This window comes from Phascolarctos cinereus, unplaced genomic scaffold (genome assembly GCF_003287225.1).
Source record: "Phascolarctos cinereus isolate Bilbo 61053 unplaced genomic scaffold, phaCin_HiC Scaffold_8;HRSCAF=390, whole genome shotgun sequence".
NCBI lineage: Eukaryota > Metazoa > Chordata > Mammalia > Diprotodontia > Phascolarctidae > Phascolarctos > Phascolarctos cinereus.
In genome coordinates this window covers 37,025,540-37,031,539 of record NW_027556291.1, presented here as the reverse complement: position 1 = coordinate 37,031,539, position 6,000 = coordinate 37,025,540, and the positions used below count along the sequence as shown (strand labels likewise).

Below are 6,000 nucleotides of genomic sequence, written 5' to 3'. Positions count from 1 at the left end.
CCAAAAGGTATGCCATAAGGAAAAACCCAAGAAATGTATAGCCAGAATCTAGAACTTGCAGGTAAAAGAAAAAATACTTTAAGTATCCGCAGAGAAGCAGTTCATGTACCAAGAAACCATAGTGAGGTTTACACAAGACCTTGCAGGTTTTACTAAAAATGAGAGGAGATATTCCAAAGAGCAAAAGATAGAGGCTTACAGTCAAGGATAACTTAATCAACAATGTTGAGTATATGTAGAAATAAAATGAGAAAATAAAATGAGACTTTAATGGAATAAAGAACTTTCAAGCATTTATGATGAAAAGGCCAGAGCTGAGTAGGAACTTTGGAATGCAAACATGAGAGTCCAGAGAAATTTAGAAGGGTAAATTTATTTGAGCATTTAGAAGGAGCTGTGTGATATTGTAATGCTAATATTCTAAAGAGGGAAAACCAGTGTCCCTTCAGAATCTTAATGCCTTTGAAGGGTATTGAGATAGTTAAATGAGAAGTCCTAGAAGATAGATTAGTTCTGTTCTTTTCTCTAAAAATAATTTCAATTTTATGGAGAATCTATCATTTCCCAGTTGGCTTGAAAACATGAAGTAGCCTCCTCTTTACCACGATATAATCTTTTTTCGGTAGTCCCATGAATGTTTTCTTCTTCCTGGTCTAGAATTAGCTGTGGCTAAACTCAGAGATGGTGTTGATAAACTTCACATCAGCTGGCTCTAGACCATTATGTTATGTCTGCTCTAGCAGGGACTTTTGTGGGGGTGAGAACATACTTCATTGTCCCAACAACACAGCCTTTTGTTAGGATAAAGTCATTGGTCACTTCTCTATGATAGTGGGCAAATCCTCACAGACAGTGAATGCTCTTGTCAGACAGATCATAGTTGGTGGATACATTATTTATTTATTTTAGCAGCAAGATTCATACATACATGCATACATACATACATACATACATACATATATATACATATATACATACACACACATTTATCCAATTGTATACATTTCAATGAGTTTCATTTTTTACATTTTTAAAATATTTTCCCCCAATTACATGTAAAACCATTTTAACATTTGTTGGCTTTTTTTTTTTTTTAAGTTTTGAGTTCCAAATTCTATACCTCCCTTCTTCCTCTTCCCCTTACCTTAGAGGGTAAGCAATCTAAGTTATATGTGTGCAATCATGTAAAATATTTCCATATTAGTCATTTTGTGCAAGAAAACTCAAACAAAAAAAAAAAGAAAGTGAAAAATAGTTTGCTTTGGTCTATGTTCAGACAATATCAGTTCTCTCTCTGGCATTTTGCCTCATGAGTCCTTTGGAATTGTCTTGGATCATTGTATTGCTGAGGAGAGCTAAGTCATTCACAGTTGTTCATCCTGCAAAATTGCTGTTACTGTGTACAATGTTCTCCTGGTTCTGCTCACTTCACTTTGCATCAGTTCATGTAGGCCTTTCCAGGTTTTTCTGAAGTCATCCTGCTTGTCATTTCTTACAGCACAATAATATTCCATTACCACAATATATTACAACTTGTTCAGCCATTCTCCAGTTAATGGGCATTCCCTCAATTTCCAGTGCTTAGCCACCACAAAAGAGCTGCTATAAATACTTTTGTACAAATAGGTTCTTTCTTCTTTTTTATCTCTTTGGGGTACAGACCTATTGGTGATATAGCTGGATGAAAGGGTATGCATAGTTTGGTAGCCCTTTGGCCATGGTTCCAAATTGCTCTCCAAAATGGTTGGATCAATTCACAACTTCACCAACAGGGAGTGCATTATTATTATTATTATTATTATTATATCAGTTTACCATCCTTGATTTGGTAGTTATGGCCAGTTTTAATAGATTTTTTGGTTAATCTCAGTGTCGTGTTGGCAGTCCATCCGACAAGCCTGGGCTACAGAATATGCCACATAGGGAGGATGCCAAGCTCTGATATAGGCCACCTTGCATAAGCCTCTCTGGGTTGTATGGGGGCGGGGGCTGCTTCTTGGTATACTAGTGACTAGTGACCCCTTTGTACCCTTTGTCCTTGGTCATCCCAGTGACATCAATTATCTTGAACTGAGCAAACACAATCAACATGGACTTGTATTGCCCCAGTTTCTATCAGACCTAGTCTAATTTTTCAGCTGCAGTATCTTCATTTACTTGGATCTCTATCAGGTGAAATGTTTTCTGCTTTGAGGGGAGCAGGTGCATCTGGGTATCAGCATTGACACAGATAACTTGGAGGTATTTCTTCCTACTGCTGAAATCTTTGGTCTAGCTGTTTCTTACCATCCTCATCCTGCCTCTTCTTGCACGACTTGGTGAAGGCTTTCTTCTTGGATTTGTACCAGCTCTTGTACTCATCACTGATGTGCTTGGAAGATGGCTTTTAATGTATGGAGACCATGGAAGGGAAAAGATTGGCATATTGTTGCCTATGTTGCCTATGATGACCATGGGACATCAACTACTTCCTTCTTGTTCACCTTGGAGCCAGGCCAGTCCAATTTACAAATGATCATACTGGCCTTGTAGTCAAGAAGGCCATGAAGTAGATGGGGTGGGTGGAACCATCCTTGTAGAAGCTCTTCACCTTCCCCTAGTGTGTGCTGCTTTGCTCTGAGTCTGAAAGCCAAGAGATTTGGCAGCAGAGAACTTCTGGTGGGGTATTTTGCTGCTGCCACCAAGGTGAGCTGGGAAAAATTGTTCTGAGGGTTTTAAGAGGAGAAAGAAATGTGAAAGTAAAAGGAATATACATTAGTGTAGAAAAGAGGAAGAAGGAAGTGGAAGAGTATAGAAATATGTAGGAAGGAGCATCTGATGAACCTCACTCGTATTTGAAATGAGCAAAGGAGGACTGAACACAGCCAGTTTGGCATAGAAATACATAAAACCCAATAGGGAAATAAATGAGGATGGGGAAAGCAGTTTAGAGGGAGGATGATACCAGGAAGGGAACAAGCAGAACAGACTTCCTAATCCTGAAAGGGGGATTAAAAGGTTAAAAAGAAAGAAGCAAAGAGCTAGAATTTAAGGGACTCTTCATCATTTGAGAAATGGCTGAATAAATTGTGGCATGTGAATGTAATAAAATATTATTGTGCTAAGAAATGATGAAAGGCGATTGCTTAGAATCCTGGGTAGTATGAATTGAAGCAGAGTGAAGTTAGCAGAACTAGGAGAATGACTTATACAAGGACAAAAACATTGTCAAGAAAAAACAACTTTGAAAGACTTAAGAACTTTGATCAATGCAGTGGTCAGATACATGCCTCCCAATGACTTATGATGATTTGATGATGGACTCAAGGTCCAGAGAGACAGATGTTTTTTGCCTTTTGCTTGACTATAACTTTTTATTATAAATGGTTTTTTTTTTGCTTTGTTTTGTTTGTTTGTTTTCTTTAGCTGGGGAGATAGAAGGCAGGGTTTGAAACAATGATGCAAAAAAAAAGAGGGCCATTGAAACATTTTTTTAAATGTACAAAAAATAAAGAGGGAAGTTCAGAGGAAAGCATAGACAAGCAGGATAGTTTTGAAGGTAGTGTGTGGAATTTATATAATTTATATAATTATAAGTATATACCTTTAAAAAAAGTTATATGAAACAGAGATTCATAGTTTCGTGTGACATTCTCTGTGTTCTGCTATGTATGTAGTGATTCTCTTTTTGGTATTTAAGTTCAAAATAAATTAATTAAAAAAGAAAATACATTAACTCATGGCTAAACAAATGGAGCTTCCAGTGGGTATTGTAGAAAGGGTAATAGATTGGGAATCAGAGGACCTGAATTCAAATTTTGGCTCTTCTACTTACCTCCTCTGTGATCTTGGGTAAATTGTTCAACCTCCCTGAGCCTTAGTTTCCTCATCTGTTAAAGAAGGAGATTGAGGTAAGTGATCATTGAGATCTCCCTTACCTATAAATCTTATGATCTTTAATTTTGGCATATGAATGTAAGGGAACATTATGGCACTGTAAGAACTAAAAAATCTGAATACAAAGATAGAAAGGGTTTATGTGAAGAAATGCAAAGAAAACACGATGTGGACAACAGTGGATGATGCGGTGGATAAAATGTTAGATTGTGAGTCAGGAAGACAGTCTAAATCCCCCTGAGGTGCTTAGTAGATAAGTGACCTTGGGCAAGTCATTGAACCTCTCTCAGCCTTACTTTCCTCTCTGTAAAATGGGAATAATAATACCACCTACCTCATAGGGTTGTTGTGAAGGTCAAGTGAGATTATATCACAAGATCGTAGGTATAGATCTGGAAGGGGCCCCAGAGGTGATCTAGTACAGTCCCCTCAGTTTGTAAATGAGGAAATGAGGGCCCAGATAGGTTACTATTTGCCCAAGACCACAGAGATAGGAGTGGTAGAATTGGGATTTGAACCCAGATGCTCTAACTTTAAATCCTTCACCCTTTCCGTTATTTCTGGGAACAGAGTCTCTGTTATATATTTTATATCTCCAGAGCCTTCTGCTTGGTAGAAGCTTAATAAATGTTTGTTAAATTGAATGGAATTGTTAGAACATTCCCAGTGATGAGAGCTATTGTTTGAAATAAAAGCATTCTCATGAAAATCATGATTACTTTGAAAGAAATTCCCAAATAGTTCTTGTAGGGAGACTCTTAACAAGTTATTCCCAGCAGAATGCTGTAGCTTTGACAGTAGGTTCTATGATGGACAATCATGGGGGAATTGCTTTCTCTTCTCATTCCTCCTACAGTGCATTTTATGGGCAAACTCAAAATAAGGAGAGTTGCATTTGCCAGCTGCCCTAGACTCTGTAATCACCTCCTTCCTACACCACCCTCAGCAGAAATCACAGATGGACATTACTCTAAACGTGGCTCTCTCTCAAGGCTGTCCACAACTTCAGTTCATTTCATCTGGCTTTTTGTCATTGCTAATAATGCAAACTGCTTTTATACAGCAGCGGTGACTTGCCAAGCACAGGAATAGCCCACAAATCTCTGGTCTCAGATGAGCTTCATGATGGTGAACTTGCAGGTACCTTTGTATATTTGCAACAAGCCTCTGGAAGTTTCTCCAGTGCTAAGCAATTAAAATGGATTTCTTTTTTTAATGCACATTGAAACCTTTCTGCCATATGCTCTCAAAGTACCATTAGAATCTCATTTTATAGTTCTGAAACCATTTACACACATTGGAAAAGTGTGGCATAAACTCACTTTTACTCAATGCAACTTCTCAAGCTACAGCTTAAGTATTTTGCAGTCCATGCTGGCTGTATTTCTTTTTCCAAACTTAGTTTATTGTTAGGAATACAATTGAATATCAATAGCATATAAAACAGATGAGGTATGAAATGAGTTTTAATTTGAGAATACAGCAGAATTTCTGTAACTATATAGAAATGTCATAAAAGCTCAAGATGGAAAGAACTTAGTGAGTTATCCAGTCCCCTTATCAGAACCTGGCTATTCTGGGCAGGGCGCTGGTCAAGACTTTTTCTCTTGGAAGACCATTCTGTGCTATATGTGAGATTAAAGTAGAAAGGGGTTTGGGGAGAGAGGAGTGTGTAGTAATAAGACTCTTTAGGCAAATTAAAGGAAACAGTGGTGAATCGCTCATTAACATCTCTACTGAGAGAAGGGTAAGAAAGTGTGGGACTGGATGTTAAATTGATGATATTTATTGGTTAAATTGGTAATATTTGTAAAAGTGAGCTCAAAGCCTCTAGGGCTTTCTGGCCATATCTGCACATGAAAGGCTAGAAATTTGGAGAAGAGAAAATTACTTTGCCCTCTTAGCTTTATCTCTGTTTTTCTCCCACCTACAATCTACATGGGGCAGCTACATGGTGCTGCAGTGGATAAAGCGCTGGGCCTGGAATCAGGAAGACTCCTCTTCCTGAGTCAAATCCAGCCTTGGACACGTACTAGCTGTGTGACCCTGGCCAAGTCACTTCACCCTGTTCACACCTCAGTTTCCTCATCTGTAAAATGGGCTGGAGAAGGAAATGGCAAACCA

The 6,000-nt window shown here is 38.2% G+C and overlaps 1 pseudogene; it reads right to left on the bottom strand.

Annotated features, from left to right (window-relative positions):
* Positions 1 to 659: 659 nt before the first annotated feature.
* The window catches only part of LOC110197708 (large ribosomal subunit protein uL3-like), a 101,989-nt pseudogene continuing 96,648 nt past the window's right edge, over positions 660 to 6,000 (bottom strand).